At 47.6% G+C, this 19,061-nt stretch overlaps 1 protein-coding gene across 6 annotated transcripts in view; it reads right to left on the bottom strand.

Annotated features, from left to right (window-relative positions):
- Positions 1–19,061, bottom strand: part of SHROOM3 (shroom family member 3) — a 113,727-nt gene that overhangs the window by 40,264 nt on the left and 54,402 nt on the right. The window contains exon 1 of one of the 6 annotated variants that reach the window (XM_015623697.3): positions 2,427–2,889. The exons of the other annotated variants lie outside the window; for them this stretch is intronic. The gene's annotated coding sequence lies outside the window, so the exon portion shown is untranslated. Of the gene's footprint in view, positions 1–2,426; positions 2,890–19,061 lie in introns of those variants that run through there. 6 annotated transcript variants of the gene reach the window in all.

Genomic DNA, 19,061 nt, shown 5'->3' with positions numbered 1-19,061 from the left:
GCCGCAGCCCGGCCACCACCGCAGCTCCATCTCCGCCTGAGCTGCCGGCCGGGCGCGGAGCTCAGAGGACTTCACTCCCTCCGAAACCCTGCCGTTCTTCCCCTGTCCCCGTGGGAGCCCCATCGCACCTTCCCAAAAGTCAGAGGCCACTGCGGGTGCTTCCGACTGCCCGCTGATGCCGCTGAGGTGCTGCCTCGGGAGCGAGTGTCACGGCCACAGCAAAGCCACCTTACTGCTGTGGTGGCTTTCACGGCATCTGCTGTCACCTGCTGGGGTCGTTTCATACAGGACATTTAACCAGCAAATGAGCTATATTAAATTAATTTTAAAAATACATGCATCTGTACTGCCGTGTCTCACAAAGGAAGATGACAGGCAGAGACAAGATAAATCAACCCTTTCAATTTCTCGTATTGTTGGGAAAAACTATAAAACCCTTTGCAATGATTTGTGTTACACACGGGAAGGAGTTCGAGTTCCAAGTAAGAATTTGCACTTATTTGCACCCTGCTTCTGACTGGCACAAAACAAGCATGGTGCCAGGCTGGTTTGTGCCTAGGAATTCAAGTGCCCACACCTGGTGGTGTGGAAGTCTGCCTGGCTGAAGACTTCATTTCATGCAGGATTTCATTTTCCCTTTGCCAGTGGGGACAGATTTTGCAGGTGAAATGAAATCGGTTTCTGCTTTCCCACCCTGCCGCTTGCCATCCTCCTTGCTGCCCTTTTGATGCCAAACACCTGCCTCTCCCTTCCTGTTCTGTACCCTCCTTTAAGACTCCTGGTTTCTCCTCTCTTTCCTCAAAAGGGGTGGCTCCATGTTCACCCGTTTTTTGGATTTGGATACAGCGCCTGCTCCTTTAACAAGCCCTGAACTCAAGCTCCTCTGCAGGCTGCTGGCACCACCAGAGAGCCACGCAGAATGAAGATGGCAAGTGGGGGAACGTGAAGGAAACAAAATACCTTTTGAACCCAAAGAGGTGGCTGAAGGAGACGCTGCAGAAGTTGCTCTTCACAGTGTGAGTATCCAGCCCATAATGGATCTTTTATCCAGGAATGCTCAAACATCACCCCAAAGTACCCATATTTTATACAGAAAGAGACTGATATTTTATAGAGCGAGGGAAAGGGATGGGATCTTAATCTGATCAGGAAAGAATCACCACTCCAAACACAAGAGGCACTGGCCTCCCTGAAGCCATTTGTTCACTCACTGTTAAGCCATCACAACATGTTACATAGATAATTTTCCTTCTGTTCATACGTAACTTATTCGACTTAGCTTAAAATGGTTCCTGTTGGTCTCATATGAACTAAAAAACGGAATGGGTGCATTTGTATTGTGTGAAATTATGCTCAGCCAGTGCTACTTTTCATGTTGATGTCTCTCTCCCTACCTGCACACACATAATCAGCAGCCTGAAATGTTTAATACTTCATCAGCTGCAGAAATCCGATTGATAAACCAGCTTGGGAGATGCAGAAAAAACACCTGAGCTGGGGTTACAAAGGTAGTGAGCATTACTTGGGAGTCCTAATGATGAAATGCATCATGAGGTGCCACTTCTCTCAGCAGATTAAGGGCCATTTCCTGTATTTTTTTTCACTTGTGCTTCCTAGGGAGAATATTTTGTCTGTACAAAACCTGGGGTGCTGTTCACACATCTGTCTGGAGCTCTCACAGCTGGATTTCCACCGGGAGAACAACAGACCCCTCCCATGCCCGTGCCTAAGGGGATGTGTCATCAGGATGGGTTAATAATTTCAACAGCTCTAGATCACTGTCTTGTGACACAAAAGGGCAGGTTTGGGAAGCAGCACTCAACAGCCTGGTAATAAGGATGACTCAGGTGGTGCCTGCCTTCCTTTCCTGTCCCTTTTCACGGCCTGATCCAAGCTCAGCACAGCCACCACCCAGCCCAAGAGCTGATGTTTGTGGCCACCAGCCAGGGTGACCCTGCTGCCAGCAGAGCTCCTCAGTGCACGTGTCACCCATTGCAGGTGTGGCTTTTGCTATCACCTCTCCCAAAGACACGATTTCTCCCCTCTCTGACAGGCAAGCCACATGGAACACTGTATATTCCCACACCAGCATGTACAGTGTATGTCTCCTGCTCGGGATTGTTCCATTAGGAGCCAGAAGGATGCACAATAATCTGCCCCATGAAATGATTCCAGATGGTTTTATTGATATTTTAAACACTTTGAGTGTACTTTGCATCTTGGCTAACCATTTGGCAAGATACCGAGTTGCAAACAGGATCACAGACGTTACCAGGCAATGAAACAAAGTCCAGGTTTGACCATAAAAACCCATGAACACTTGTCCTTCTGTGATAAAAACAACAACAAAAACATTTACCACCTGTAGCCTAAACCTATGGCTCCCCACAACCTTGGACTATTTACTGAAGCATGACAGCACTTACCATAGCACAGGGACTCCTCACCCTGAGGCAGAAGACAGGCAGCTAATCCAAGTGGGAATTCATTGGGAGGGATCACAACAAGCACATACTGCTGACAAAACGAAACCTTGTGCACAACTTCCATCCTTGCTGCCCTGGAGCATCGAGCACAGCCTCCCTTCCAGACTGATCTCTTCCAGACTGACTGGGTGTTCCTCCAAACACCCACACCAAGCTGAGGTGCTGCAGGGAGCTCTGGCTGATGGCAGCCACCTCTCAGGGGTGCTCAGTGTCACCTTGTGCCGGCGTCCTGGCTGGAATGCCTCACTGGCCCTACACAGCCAAACCCATCCCAGTCACACCTTGACCTTTGTGCAACTCCCTCCTGATCCTGCTTCCATGGAAAAGTGTTTGTTCCCTGGTCAGGTGGAGCAGCCTGGATGGCATGTCCTGTATGCACAGCTCTGTTCCCACTGAGCTACCTCCAGAACTTCTTCCAGCAGGACTGGCCTGCATGCCCTTCAGTGCTTATTCTGGAAAGAAAAGCCCTCCCCCACAAAGACTCTGTAACTAAGCAGGATTTCTCCACCGGGTGACTCTTGTGACACCAGTATCAAATATCATGTCCTGCAAGGGCTAGGAACCAGGGGGAGGACTCAGAGGGCTGTTTTTAATGTTTTTTTGCAGGACTTTCTTACTTAGTGCTTGCTTCCGATGGCAGTTTAATCCAATCTAAGCATGAGAGCCATACAACCTCCCTCAACAATCATGGGCCTTTGTAAGATTTCCTCTGTCCTGCTGGTGATCTTACTGCTTTGAAAACGACTGTCCTTGGACTTAGAGAAAACCTGAAGAAATCAGAGCTGGACCCTGCAGTGCCCAGATGGATTCCTGACTTGTGTCTCCCAGTTGCACTGCAAGCAGAATTATGGCAGAGACAGACACGAGCTGGTGTCTGGAAGGTCCAGTGAAGCCCTTCTCCCTGCCCTCTCTCACCTGGCTCAAAAGCATGCAGGTAGTTTCCCTTCAGCTGCCACGTCACAGCGAACAGGCAGCGTACACACTGCTGCCATCAGCTCCAGAGCCTGCCAGCTGGGCTGGAGCAGGTACAGAGAGCCTGAAAACTCCATGTACACACCACCCTGATAGGAATTGCCTTTGTTTGCCTTTGGGAGTAGATGAAGATGCCCTATGGCCATGCAGACCCACATCCCATCCTTTCCCAGAGATGACAGGTATACCTCTGCTGTGGGGAACCAATGGATTCAGGCATTCATCCAGGAGTCCTTTGTCTTTTGCCTTTTTCTAGTCACCACAAAACCCCCTCTGGCTGCTGTTCTCCACCTGCCTGGCTCGCTGGCAGCTGGATGTCTGGTACAGCCATACCCAGCATGGGATAACCAAGGAAGCTTCCTTCCTCCTGTTTAAATAAAGCTATGAGGGGGAGGAGCACCTCATGCCCACGTCCATGGCTCTGGAAGAGCGGGCCTAATCCCTCTGCTCCCCCCCCATCCCACATTTCCCTGTTTTCTCAGGCTCTTGTTTCTGGCAGCATGAGCTGCTCACAGAGATGGAGAAAAGCACTTGAAGGATGAAAAGACAATGTGAAACAGCCCCAAAAGCACTCTGTCCTGTGGCTGTTCCTCGTGCCCCTGGCTTGTTGGGCACTGCAGATGCCAGGCTGCAGCACAGTAGGGCCCATCCTGCATTTGCTCAGGCAGCTGGTGTGAAATGTGAGACCCTCGTCGAGTCTGCTGGGGGAGGAAGGGAAGGCGTGGGATGGACAGAGGAAATTGGGTTTTGAGATAAAGCACGGGCTGCATTGAGGAGGGATGATTTCCTCTGAGGAGTGTTTGCAGTGCTGACCCACCCACAGACCATGAAGAGTGAGAGCACAGAGGGGCTGGAGCCAGGGACATCAATCAGGGTGGAACAGAACTCCCAGGGAGGCTCCGGTTTTCCAAAACGTGCCCAGTCGCCTTTTGGTTTGGAAAACTTGAACCATGAGTTGTTCAGAACCAGGACTCTTTGAATCCAATCCAGAGAAACTCCCTGTCTTGGCTCATCTCCAAGTCAAATTAACTCCTGGAAGGTGAGGAGGTGTTTAGATAAATATCAAATCGCGCTCTAATGGGTCAAGGCCATTTTTCCCAGTGAACAAAAAGGATTTTTACTGTATGTCTCTTACACTGTGTATCTCACACTGAAGATACCTTTGAAAAAAATTAAGATGTGAAAAAGTCCAAATCCTGCAGAAATGAATAAAACCTGTTATTAAATTTCCTCATGAAGATTTCACCCAAACAAACCCAATGAAAAATCAGTTTAAGACCAAACTAAGTCTGGATGCAAGAGGTTTGTACAGAAGTTCACTGTTATGAGGAAATGCTAGCGGGAATTTGGAAAGAAATCACATATTCACATGTGCCAGCTCAGGGAAGTTAATTCCTAGTGTTTTTATTCAACTACCCTGTGCTCTACACTGAAACTCTCTACACTACGTTTTCCCTTGGTTCTTGGTACTGCAGTCACTGTGAGCACCCCTCTGTGCATGGAGATATACCCAGGAGAGAAATACATCATAATTTTAGCTTAAAGGGGAAATAGGAGAAGGCTCCTTAAACATTCCAAGGACAGGAAAAGTGCAGAAAATAGATGTAAGCCCGCTTTTCCTCCAACATCCCAGAGAGGTGAAAGGAAGGCAAAGAAGGCCAGTTTTCTCTGGCAGTGAAAAAAAACCCTCTTTCCTTCTGAGCTACTGACAAAAAGATTTAGGGAAAAGAAAAGGAAAAAAGGACATTTGTACAGTGAAGAAAAAAGGGAGAAGGCTTTGAAGACCTAATTAACAGACTGTCCCAAGTCACTTCAGTTCAGCTGCATCACAAAAGTCCGACAGAGATCCATGGGACCACAACAACTTGCCCAAGAGAATAAGACACTGTAAACAAAACCAGTCACTCCAAAAACCCACCCGCCTCCAAATCCAGGGGGCTGGGAAGGGGAGGAGGCTGCAGCTGAGGGCCTGTTTTCCTGCTCACTAATAAATTTAGTTTACAGAACCTTTTGTGAGTCCTTTTTAAGGTTGTTTGTTGATTAAAGCGGCAAACAACAAACTTAGCCTTAATTTATGCTTCTTTTAACATTTCACTCTTGGGGGGGTGCTTTTTATAGGAGTTAATGAGGCAGAATAGGTTCTTTAAGGGGAAGATATTTTCTCACCAAATTAAAACCTGTATTGAAAATAAAATAATGAGATGAAGGTGGCTTTTCTTTCAGAAGTAAATAAATCTTGGAGTAGGAAACTTCTCACGCACTTGGAACTGTCCTTATCGGAGAGATCTGAGAACAGCAGGTTCACAAGATGTTCTCACTCTCCCTTTTTTTAATTTATTTTGCCTTCCTCCTTTCATGTAAACAGTAATAAAGCATTACTTGCTCTAAATGTGCAAACAATTCCAGCGTGTGAGAGCAAGGAAACACTGGCTCTCCTCCGCCACAGCAGAGCCAGGAAAACCCAAGGCAGGGACTTGGTGGCACCATAACCCAGGCAGGGCAGAGAAATGGGCCACATCGTGCCACCTCAGACACCTGGGCATGTCTTAGGGTAGCTCCCAGCAAGATCCCAGGTCAGGCTGAATTTTCCAGATGAAAGCTTGCCACAAATCTACTGCATTTTGGCAACCTGGTGTAGCAGCACAAGGAAAATGGAGTAGCAGAGTGGGCAGTGCTGGGAGCCACTGTGACACCAGCCATCAGCCCCAGTCATTAACTGGGGACAAACAGGCACAACAAGTGATACAGCAGAGCATCTAGCCTGGTTCCTCTCGGAAATGGGGATGAAAGCCTCCCTTTCATGGCAGCTCCAAGCACACTCGAGGAGATAACCCTGTTTGTCTTTGCCGGAAAGGATGACTGAACGCCGGCCTCATGGCCACAAACTGGTTGGTGCAGTCTGCACTTTGGGGGGACTCTGGTTTTCAGTGAAATGTCAGAATTTGCTCTGTAAAGAAGCCCACCTTCCTGGCTTATTCCTTACCAAAAGGAATTCGGATGTTTGTGGTGTTTGCTGAATTATCCCCACTGTACGGGTAAGATCAGGACTAAGCCTGCTCTGGAGTGCATAGACACTGTTTTCCCTCCCATCTTTGGGAATGTGCAGACAAGGCAGCCACAAGCAGCTGTAACTTCCCCCAGGATGCTGGGAGCTTTGCAGGGAGGCTGTGCTTACCCTCCTGCTGCTCGCAGGCTGACCAGGGGTAGCTAAATCCACCTGTGGGAAGCCGTGGCAAAGCCAGTGCAATCGAGCAACAGCTCACCTCAAATTTCAAAGCAGTTTGTAAGACTCAGCAGCATCACAGGAGGGTATGAATGGGGCTGTTTTCATATCTCCCATACAAATGTCTGTTAGCACAGCTAATGTTATCCGTTGTTATCCGCAAACAGCGGGATTTTATCCGCCGGCCTCCCTCTCTGATCGTGGAAAATGTATACACGGGATAGTCAAAGGAACTTGAGCCGACAGCCAGCCACTCCCTGTGAAACCACATACTGCAGGAATGAGAAAAGGAGCTCAACAGACACCAAAAAGTCAACACCCAGGGGAATTCCATGTTTGGAAAGACCAGGCCCTGCAAACCCAAGTGCTGTGTGCAGCTAACCTGCAAAGCAGCTGTGAGACAAAAAGAGAGAGAGAGAGAGAGAGAGATCAGCCAAAGGATGACAAAGAGAAATTTTAAAAAAAGAAATGATGTGCTCTTCTCTCAGTCCATGAAAGCACAGCAACAGTGCCCTGGCATTAGCTGCAGACAGGCAGCCATGGAGAGGCATGGAAGCGCTTCACAGGGAGGAGGGAAAGCAAAGAATGCATCAACAAATCTCCACAGAGGAGTCCCCAAAGGCAGGCAGGGAGAAGAGAGGGTCTCCAAAGGGAGACTTCTGGCTGGACTGAGGTGTCAGTGCTTGAAATATCAAGAAGAATCATTTTCAAGCTGTTAGCCAGCCAAAGGCAAGCAATAAAATATGAAGATAAAGCAGAGAGACTTGAAGGGCTAAAATCACATAAATGGGATGAAAGCATTTCCAGCATGTTGGAATCTGGAGGGATAGGAGGCAAAGCTTCTTCATGAACTTCCCCTCTGCTCTGCTGTGCACATATCCACAAAGGGCAGTCTGAAATTCCCCAGTACACTGAGCATCAGCTGGGAATGTTTCATGGGCTCTCCCTTGGAAATGAAAATCTAAATAAAGGGAAAATCCCTCTTATGTGCTGTGGACATGATGCCTGCTCCAAAGCTGCTGACTGGAATGGAAAAGCTTTTGCTGAGCACCTGTAGCTGCCTTCAGTTATGCCTGCTCTGTATAGCACTTAAAATTTCATTTCTAATTAAGAGCCAAGAACCAGGCTCTGAACCAGACTGTGTCAATCAGCATAACTCACTTTTCCCTCTGTCTCTGGTGGTGCTGGAAGGGAAAATCCCTGCGCTGCCTGTGCAAGTCCCAGGTGTCCCAGTCACAAGGATGAGCTGCACCTGGCTGCAGACACAACCCCAAGAGCTGTCCTGGGCTGTGGGGCAACAAAATTGGGCCAATGGGCTCGGAGTTCAATCCTCCTTCTCACAGGGACTCCCTGCCAGGTCAAGGTGCTGCACCTTGGACTGGGATTGTAACTACAGCTGGTCAAAAATTTACTGCAGACTGGTTCTGTTCAATGAAATACCTGCGAGAAACGTCTACTGATTCACTCCATGGTTAAAAATAAAATGAACTGTTTTCAGGTTTTTTGGAATGGAATAAGAATCCTCCAGTTCAACCTCTCACGTGAATGATTTGTTTTGTTTTGTTTCTTTCTTTTTTTTTTTCCTATCCTCTATCTCAGACTTTCATTCACTGGGTTTTTTCACAGCCCTCTGGCTGTCAGTTCCTCCCCCACAACCTCTACTAATTTTCTTCTTTTACTAAGCCCTCTGGTCTTCAAGAAAGGATGCAATTTTAAAATAGAACAGACTTTCATTGCAGCAATATACATTTTAGGAAATGATCATGAGTGAATAAGCTGAAGCAAATTTGCTCTTACTTTTACTCACCTGGGTTGGGAGCTATGCTAATAATTATTCAGAGAATTCAGCATTTTATCATCTCTCAGACCTCCATCCAGCCCTCCATCTGGAGCAAATACATAGCCTGTGTAAAAGGCTTTGGATTCACCTAATAAGCCAATGGATGTCACTGTTGCTCTGCACAAACCAAAATGGGAAAGCAAAGGAAGATAATTAAACCAAAATAAAGTGACAGGAGAGAGTTCTCTGACCCGGTCTGTGCTGGTCACATTGGGCAGTTCCTTCAGGGGCTTCCTAAGTGCATGTCCAAGCTATGCCAGTGTAACTACAGAGATAAGGTCAGGCTAACAGCTGGGTGTGAAAAAGGAGGCCTTCAGGAAGGGTCCTAAAAAAGAACCTCACGGTTCCTGCTGTTTAACCCCTTCAGCTGCAGCCTCCCCTGAGAGCTCAGCAGCAAGAGGCATTTGTTGATGAGTTTCCTGGGAAGGACCCACCCTTTTGCAGCAGGATGCTCCGGGCTGGGACAAAGTAGGTCACCAAGAGCCTCTTCAGCCCTGGCCAGAGCTGCAGCTGCCGCATTTCTAGGTCAGTGCTCACTCCTGCTTTAATGGGTTGATAAAGGTTATAAAACAAGTGGAGGTTTTGGTTGCATTCCTGTGTGCCAGGAGGCAGCTCAACATCTCATGAGAGCTGCTGTCACTTGAAAATCGCTGCTGCAATGAAGGGTGGTTTACTCTGAATTACTGACAGGGCTCAGGGAAACCAGGAGAGAGGGGCAGGGTCAACAGAGCACAGAAAATATGGCCCCAAAGCAGAGATAAAAGTTTTGAATGCTGTGAGAGAAAATGAAGAAAAATGCTTCAAAAGTACGAGGAGTGTGAAGTCTGTGATCCTGGACTAGTTGTGTCTAACTGTCCTCAGTCAGAGCTATCCCTCATGTATGTGGAGTCTACCTCTGTGATAAGAGCTCAAGGCAATTTGTTTCCTGAAAGGAAGAATATTATTTGATCAATTGGGAAAGAAAATGCCTGAAGCTGGTCCAAACTTAATATATTTGGATCTAAAATACACTTGGGATAAGTGTAGCTATTCCAAAGTGCTGGTAAGAAGAATAATTCCATTTCTTGCACATGCTGTTTAACAAGCAGGAGCTGTGCAAACCAATAAAACCAAAAAAGGAACATCAGATGCCGATCATTTAGCACCGGGAGCTGCACACAACCACTGGACCACACCGCTCCCGCCTAGCGAGGAGCTCGGTCTGAGGCATTGTCAAGATGCTGATGAAAGGAATTCATTTGTTACCCTATGAGATCCCTTAGGAAGATCCCCTGTCTCAGAACAGGCTGAGCTCGTTGAAGTCTCTCCCAAGACCCAGAAGCCTGTGTGTGCCTAATTGCAGCACGCAGGAAGGAGCCTGTGGTGAAGCACAGCTGTAGTTACTGGCTGTGCCTGCTCCCAGGACACGGGGCTGTTCCACACAGCCACGACTCCGTCTGCTCTGCCCTGTCATTAGTCCTCAAAGAGACACCTCACCAACGCCTTCCTGCAGTGAGAGCTGCACCTGCCACATGGCTAAAGGCACACTTCAGCTAACCCTGCTTTTTTTAACTTTCAAAACCTGCAAACTAAATGTTTAGCTGCCTGAATTCCCTTTTACAGTTGGATAAAGTTTTGCTTCCCCTGCAGGAATAAAGTCACTATTAGCAAGTCAGCTGGTCTCATGCCTGCTTACATGCACCAGCTCCATCCACGTTTTCTAGAAGTTTTGCAAAAGTACTTTTGGAACCAGCCGTCTCCCAGCCTCGTGGTCTGACAGCTGAGGCAGAGGGAAAAGCCCAGGGAGCCACTCCACATCATAACTCTGATGCTGTGATACCATGATGTCGCTCACCCCGTGCTGACGTCAATGAAACCCTTGTTAGCTTCCATCACTAAAACAAATTCTGGTTTATTTGGATTGGAGGAGGCCAAGTCAAGGAATTTGCACTTAATGCTTATCAAGTAAATAGCAAAAGAGAAACACTTGGCTCTCCAAGTGGTAGAGAATGACATAACCTAGAGGTGGGTAAAACAGGTAAAAACTAAAATCTTAGCCATCTAAATAAAAATGCCCCGATATAAGTATGTCTAAACTGCAGCTCACGACAATTTCCTTGGGATTGTCACGGATGTAAGTACTTTTGACAAGCCAAGCCAGGTGTATCTTAAGTCCCAAATATTTGGACTGCAAGGAAAGCAATCACTTGAACAGTGATGTTTTCAGGAATTGCACAGTAGTTCAGGACTACGTGACAAGAGAGCTCTGAAAGAGGCATCATTTAATGGCTGAAAACAAGCCCATGCCCTCAATCTGCTCTAAAGGAGAGAGGCCACCTGGCCAAAACCCCGGAGCAATTTGCACTAAGTACGGTGCCACTGGCAGGCACGGTGCCCTGGCAGAAAAGGAAGGTGTCCTGTAATTTCATAAGGTCAAGATTAAATTATAAGATCCTCTGTTGCTACAAAACAAGGCTGCTCCACACCTGGTATCATTAGGTCCTAACTCCTGTTGGGTGAAAATCCTCAGTGCCACCACAGTTACACATCTGTGCAAAGGAGCTGCTTTCTAGAATTGGACCAAAAGGATTGAAAACTCACTGTTAGGTCTGGAAAACAGATCTCTCGTCTTTTGTACTCCAACAAACTCCTGAGTCTCACCCCCACTCCATGGCAAACACACCAGCAGGAAAGGAGCAAATACCGTGTGCTTGATAAGGATGGTGACCAAGCACACAAACCCAGCAAAGGCAGGACTTGTCTGAGTGACACAGCGCCACCTGTGATTAACCTCCCCGGCGATACGATGCTGTTCTGATCTGCTTGCCATCATCAAAACATCAGAAAGACAGGTTCTCACGATATGGAGCCCACACAGAGCACGACACAAAGCATCCAGCAGAGCAGCGTGCCCAGGCTGGGGCAGGCTGGCACTGCCTCACAGCTAAATGCCATGTCCTGTGCCCAGCAGGTTGTGTCAGCACAACAGATCCCGCTGTGCTCACCGTACAGGTTCACGTCTAAAAGAACAAGCAAACGCCAGCGGGGAGAACGAGAGGTGACAGCAGAGAGCAGCGTCCCAGCTCACCGAGCTCCGAGCGTCCCATCCCTCACCAAAGCAGGCGGACAAAACAAGCGGCAGGAACTACTCTCCACTGCCACCAAAGGGAGCTGAAGTTTTCCCGACAGGTGAGGAAGCAGAAGGCCCCGGTGCCCAGGTGGGGTGTGCAGCGCCACACCGATGTCCCCGATCCCGCGGAGCCGGCACGCACCTTTGGGATGCGCTCCAGAGGGCCAGGATCTTCTTCAGGGCGTGCAGGTGGGCCTGCATGGGGAGCTCTGCCAGGGGCAGGAAGGGAAGGAGCCGGCCCTGCTCACCCTTTTAACAGGCAGGCGGGAATAATGACAGAGCAGCCAGCCAGCAGCCAGCCAGCCATGGCTTTGGAGTAATTGCCCTTGCTGCAGGCACCGAGCTGATGAGACAAGAGCACGGCAGAGCCAGGTGACTAAACCAGGGCAGGAAGAGCAGAAGGGATGCAGGAGGAGGAAGGTGCCTTGTTGTTACCCCCCAGAAAAACACTGCCATTGCTCTGAAGCTAAGGCAGGATCCTGTGTTTTAGTGATCCCGAGCTCAAACACACCAGTGCTGCCTCAAAGGTTTGCACAGAGGAAGGATGGCTCAGCTCAGCCTCATGCCACACTTTTTCCAGATCCTGAAATGATTATAGAACTGTAAAAGCTCCTATTCCAGTGTCACAGTGGAGTCACAGCTCCTTGGGAAATGGTAACGAAAAGAAGCCAAGGCAATGGCAGTGGTTCTGCTTTCATTCCTGATTTTGATCAGCTCCCTGTGTGATCTCCAACACCCATGAAGAGAGCTCAGAAACAAGCTTTATTGCCAGTTTCACAACCACACCTAGGGGTGCTCTCAGCCCAGCCCTTACGTCAGGACCGTGGTTGGGTAACAGCCTGATCTCTCCTGGCTCAGACACTGCCTCTTCAGACACTGCCTTTCCTCCTCCAGCCATGAGAACCGGTCCTGGGAAAGTCCTGCGCTTCCTGGTGTGGAGTGACACTGCAGGGCTGGCTGGGGAAAAGCTGGTGTCACACCTAGTCCTCTCCTCCTCTTCTGCTGCTGCTTCTCCTCTGCCCCAGGGGGAAATGGATGAAAAAGGAGCAGTAGGATGAAATTAGTAAGGAAACGCCAGAAGAAATGAGAGAAACCACAAACAAACAGGGAGAAAGGCAGACGAGGGAATCCTTAGAGAAAAGGTCACCTAACAGAATCACACAGGATAACCTTGCTGTGCATATTTGGTGCCATCCTATCAAATGAAGCACTAATTGTCTCATAGAGGGTACATTAAAACATTGATTAAAAGGATTTCATACCTTATTATATTCTGAAAGATAATGCCTCGGTTAGGCATATCTTGTACCCATCCATTAAGTTAAAAAAAGGCATTTCCCATCCTGGAGGAAGCAGGAATTTCTTGACCTGTCATGGGGATAAGTGAAGCTGAAGCATTGCTAAATTTATAGATAAAGATCTTTTAAAAGCAGGTGCCAAAATTCACGGTCTGAGTTTCCAAAGCACAGAGCAGTTTGCAGCCCCCACTGACTTCAAAGAGTTCATCTCAGCCATTCACACAGTTGTAGAAAAGCAGGAAAAAAAGATAAGGATCCGTTTTGATGAAAAGCTCATGAGTCAGGGTTGGGATGGGAAACAGGATGAAGCAAAACGAAGGCACATCCCAGGCTCAGCTCCATTGCCCTGGTACAGTGTGTGTTTGCTAAATTCATGGTTATTTTCCCATCCCCATGCAAGGAGGCTGTGTCTCCTCACTGTGTCGGTAACAGGAGATCAGGGTACCTGCAGCTCTGTTAATCATGTGCTGAAATGCAGCACGCTTTCTTTACAGGGCACACAGGCAGCAGGGCAGTGCTCCCTCTTTGATCTTCAGCCTGCTCCCTCCGGGATCGCTTTGGATGCTGAACTCCTCTGCATGTCCCAGAGAACATGCCACCATAAAACAGGAGGACCAGGACCAAGGAAAAGTACACATAATCCCACTCCCAAAGCAATATATTCATTCCACGTCTCTAATTACAGCCAGCCAGGACAGATCTATAAGCCCTGTGCCGGAGACAGGAATGTTTTTAATTACACAAGGTCCCTAGACTGCCAGGTAGCCAGCTGCTCTCTCAAATTAACCTGGTATGGTTTTTCCCTTCTCCCCAGATACATCTCCAAAGCTGCTGATGCTGAAAGCACCTACAGCCTGGATCAAAGATCCCCATGGATCTTTGTTAATACTTCACAAGGTGCTTTGCTGGATGGGCTCTCCATATTACTAAAGAAAAATTAACATCCTTCTAATACAACTTCTCACTCAGTCAACCTACATTCAAAGTAGTTTACTCAGATGAAAAACCGTATTTTGCCCTCCCTTCACGTTGTGAAAGGTTCCATCTAACATTCCACCTCCTTCCACCAGCAGCACAGTAAAATTTTCATTCTTTGAAGGCAATATGATTTCTGAAAACAGGGCATGAAGGCAACTAGGCATTCATCACTTCCAAGACACAACACAAAGAAGCACTTGTACTTAGGTGAGCCTGAAGTGCACACCCAGGGGCCTTGCTTAAAGCAGGCCAGGGATTCTTTATGCAAGTATTCATCCATAACTGGTGTTGAATTAAAACCCTGTCTGTTAATTTGGCACAGTATTAGCTATGACCTGCCTGTTTCCTCATGGCAGAGATGCTGCAGAATGACCTTCAGCCATGCTGGCAGGAGTTGCCAGTGTGCTGGGAAGGTTCAAGAAAAGCCAAGCCAGTGCGTATGGCAGGTGTCTGACTGCTGAATGATCCTGTTCCTTTCATGCTTCTAAGAGGAAATGAAATTTCAAGCTAAAAAGTAAATGCTTTGTTTTGAGCAGAAAGTGAGGATTATTTTCATGAGGAAAGCCAGTGCCACCCATCCTCTGCCATGGATCAGGGAATTGACACCACACAGTCCTGTGCAGGTTGCTCAGTTACCAGGTGTCAGGCAACACCCCTCAGGATGGAAATGCTATTGGGCTTTTTTATTAAAGCTTGGACATGTGACTGAATATTCCCAAAGTTCAGACCTGAGGCTTTTTGATTTCTGCCAGAAGTGATGCTGGTCTTGTGAGCTGGGCTGGGAGCAGAGATGCAGCATGTCATCACCACGAGAAATGCAGTAAAAACAAAATAAATTGACTGAGAGTATTTGGAGTGGCCCGAGTCTCTCTTTGCAAAGGCCAGACACTCAAGGTTGTATTATGCCCTGCATATACAGTATCAAGGGAAACACAATCACTTCCCATGTACTTGAGAATAAACGAGAACAGGATCAGACTCCACAGTAATTGAGAACTGGTAGTGAACTCGCTCCGTAAGTCTCTCTAAGCCCCAAGCCACCCATCATGCAGACGGTATTAATTTTAAGGGGATAAATAATGCAGAGCAAAGGAAAAAAAAAAAAATCCCACAGTCAACCCACAGCATTCCAGAGCTATTTGCTGTGTGGGGTTTTTTTTGTCATTTTATAGGTTTTTTAACAGATTTAAACACTGTCCTCTTGATTCATGAGCTTGGTCTCCAGTGAATAACAAGAGGTTTTTACAAGACCAGCAAACACTTGGCTATTATATTATTTTAACCCCAGCTGTAGCAGTGGTGATCTGTGACAGTTTGATAGCTGCTGTATATACAGAGCTGGGGCTTGAATTTTTTTTCCTTTCCCCTTTTTTTTCCCCTCCCTTTTGGTGAGAGCTGGGGCCGAGCCACGGCAGACAATCTTGTACCGTGCCGATTTGTTCTGCTGGCATCTCTCACCCTCAGCTTGTCACATGTACTTTTCAGCATGCACTAAAAAACTAATCAAAACAATCCTGCAACGTGAAAGGTGCAGGCAGCGACTTTCTGACACTTGTCAGGAATTGCCATCACTGGGAATTCTCATGCCCCACCACCCACCCTGACTAACCTTCATAACAAAACAGGGCTCAATGCCTTCAGAAATGATTCAGGTCAGAGCAAATGTTGCTCATGTTTTATCACCCGGGAAACTCAGAAACTTTCCAAGAATGAAGTTATGGGAGCGGGGCAGGCCAGGCAGCTCTGATGGACTGTCTCCCCTAGACAAGGAGGCCTCAGTGTCAAAGCAGCACGTCCAAGGGCAGGGAGAGCGGGGAGGAAAGCGCCCTGAGAACCTGCAGGACACTGCTTACAAACAGGTGGCTGAATGCTAAAGAAAGACACACAGAGAGAACAAGCAGCAAGACACAGGCATGAATGGAATATATTTTACAGCCTGGCATGAGGAATTTAAGGAATTAAGACGGTTCTTTTTTGTTTCCCAGCTTAGCAGAAATATTCAGGCTTTAATTATCATTCGTCTTGCTGATGGAACATAAATCCCCAAGAATCCCCTTCTGGGGCACTCGGCAGTCTTTGACTTACCTGACACCCAGAAAGAATTTGATTTTGTGCCTGACATCGCTGTCAGCAAAGAAGAGAAACCGGTGTTAAGAGGTTTTAGCCTCCTTTGTTGATCTTGGCTTACACAGTTTGAGGACTTCAGGCAGATTGGCATTAAACAAAAAAATGTCCAATGTGCTTTTGCCCTAAATTCCAGGGTGCTACTCTGTGACAGGACTGCTGGCAGTGACCCCTCTCCCTTCCTCCAGCACATGGCCTCTCACCCCTATATCCAAGGGCTTGATCCTGCAAGGCTGTGCCCGCTCTCCCCACACCAGCACCGGGGTAATCCAGAGCATTTCAGTGCAACTACTCAGGCTCTTAAAGCTGATCATGACCTGAAAAGCTTTGCTGGATCAAACCAGAATATTTGGCACTGGGAACCACTTCTTTTGCTGAATCATATTCTATGAACCCTTTCGCTCGAGCAGCCCAGCAAACACCCCCAGTAAGAGATAAAAGCAGTGAAACCATGAGGGCAGCAATTGCCAGACTTTGGGATGGGTCAGAGCTAAACTGAAGCATAAATTATGAATTTTTGGCTTGCCTTTGTCTACATCAGTATTTGTGAGTAAAGGAAACCTCCTGACCTCCAGGCCTGGAGCAGCTCACTGAACTGCTGGGGACCCAACCACAGGATGCTGCAGGTCTGAGCCCAAGGTGAGCACTGACATCTTCAAAACTCTAGCTAAGGTTTCAAGGAAAATCTCCCTCTAATTCACCTGTGTTTTTGTTAGAGCCCAAATCGAATGCAGAAGCCAGGTTTTAGAACATAAACAAAGCAGGTTGCTAAACAATTGAGCTGACAAACTGGTTGGAAAGGTTGTGCTTCCAATCTGGCAAAGAGGCAAGCTGGTCCCTTGACCTCGAGAACAAATCCTGCCCTTTCTTTTAGGGAACAGCTGTCCCCACTGCCCTCCTGTCCTGTGCTTGTGCCAGGTGATAAAGGCAGGTGATCAGTACTGTCAGAGATCAGGCCCTGATCAGGAATCCTGCCTGGCCTAGCCTTGAGGCACACAGACTAGCAGTCAAGTCAAGGCATTTTGTTGGTCTATTTTTAATGCTGGGGTGTAATGTGGGGACAGTTCCCAAGGATCCTCTTTCCAGTCTCTACCCCATTCCCCTCTCTTACTCTAGAAGAAGGAATTAGCAAAATGTTGGGTATCTGCCTAAAGGAGAAGGAGAAGAACCAGAGCTCATCATCAACTGCTGATCATCACAGTGAAATCTTCCCAAAGGCAACCAGTGTATTACTTCCCTGAAAAACTGTTATAAACTTTATTCACTCCTGCCTCCACATACCACCTCCCTTCAGCATAAACTCTGATTGCCAGCAAGCAATCCCAGCAGCAGCTATTACACTGCACTCTTCATTTCCCTGGAGGAAAGCTGCAATGGCACTGAAAAATAAAAATCTTCTCAACAAGCAAACTTGATCCACAGTGAATCCAGCTTGGAATGCTAGCCCCTAAGAGCAAAGGTTGGTAAGGAACCTGAAATGTGACAGCATGAACTCAAAGCTGGCAGATTTAAACCAGAGTAATTTTCATTAAAAAGATAAGATCCTTCAGAATTCTTAGGCAGCTTATGGTAACTAGGAACCCTTATTCATTCTTTAAAAAAGCCATTTGTTACAGATTCTCATTCACCCCCCCTCAGAGAGGGGAGAGTCAGATGAAAGATGTCTGTCTGCCTGTTAAGCTCTGTGACAGAAAATATGTTAATGACTTAGAAATTAAAGCAAGACCCTCTTACATACACCTTAACTATGAAAAAACAATGCTCAGCTCTTAGGCCTTTTCTTCAGGCAAAGGTGAAGCACGACTCTGGTGCCACCCTGGAGGTGAGGGGCAGAGCTGGGAGTGCAATGGGATCTCCCATGTCTGGACTTGTGCAGAGGAAAGCTGCAAGGGTGGGTGACACCACCTCTGAGCAGCACACAACTGGAGCTACTGGTGTTTGTCACACTGTGCAAAATGTCAGTTTTCATGGTCTCACACGAAATGTCACTAATAAAATAAATGTTCACAGGCAGAACACTCTGTCAGCAGTAAAGTGACTTGCTGAATCAGCCCTGAAGATCCCCGTAATGCCCTCCGGGTTGATGCCGACTGCCTGATGCCATGGCTGGAGATTCCTGCTGCCTGAGGGCCTGGCTTGGATTTTGCTCTGCTTTTATGGCAGCAAGCATTGCTGGTTCCTAACCCACCTGTTTGTATGAGATACAACCACTTAGATAACAATGAGCAATAATTCTAAGCCACAGTCCTGATTCCTGCATCCAGCACACCTCTCCACGGGGCATTGCTTGCTGATTTGTAATATGTTTGGTCTTAATCCCCTTACTCCAGCACTGCAAGACTAGACCTGATCCAAAGCACCCACCAACTCATGAAGTTGACCAAGTTGGTAAAAAAAGCAAAGGAGTTGCTCCAGCCTGCCACCTGCTAAAACCGAAACTGGGGATTGATCATGAGCACCAAGTACAGCTGATGCTGCTGGCCCAGTGTCCATTATCTGACTGCCCATCCCTCAGAGGCTCTGACAAATCTGGGACAAGGAACAAAGCACCTTTCACCCCAGAGCACGTTGTGGGTCACAAGGTCATAAGACACAGCTCAAATTAACATTTTGTCTGCTGTGAAAAGGTTCGGGGCCCTGGAAAATAGTGCTCTACACATGTCCCAGATCAGTGCTGGGAAGAACAAACAGGAGTGTGGGCAGCACTCGGAGGCAGCTCAGGCCTGCAGGCTTTACAAAAGCAATCCTTACTGTCTGATTAGTCCCACTGCAGCCATGGGGAAGGGGTGTCCATGCAATCCCCCAGGAGGAGGAGAAGAGCCCTTAGCCATGGAACCTGTGCTGAGACATTCATGGGGGCATTTTATCAGCCTTTTCTCCTGTTGGGACTTGGCTGCATTTCCCAGTCCATCCCTTTGTTTTCCCTTTCTTTTCCTCTAGTGTTTGATCTTGTCAGTGAGGAAAAAGCCCTTGGAAAGTTTCCCTAATGGCCTGCACACAGGCTGGATGTCTAGCAATGTCATCATAGAAT

Source organism: Parus major, chromosome 4 (assembly GCF_001522545.3).
Source record: "Parus major isolate Abel chromosome 4, Parus_major1.1, whole genome shotgun sequence".
NCBI lineage: Eukaryota > Metazoa > Chordata > Aves > Passeriformes > Paridae > Parus > Parus major.
Note: the sequence above shows the minus strand (reverse complement) of the source record. Positions and strands in the feature narration are given on the sequence as shown.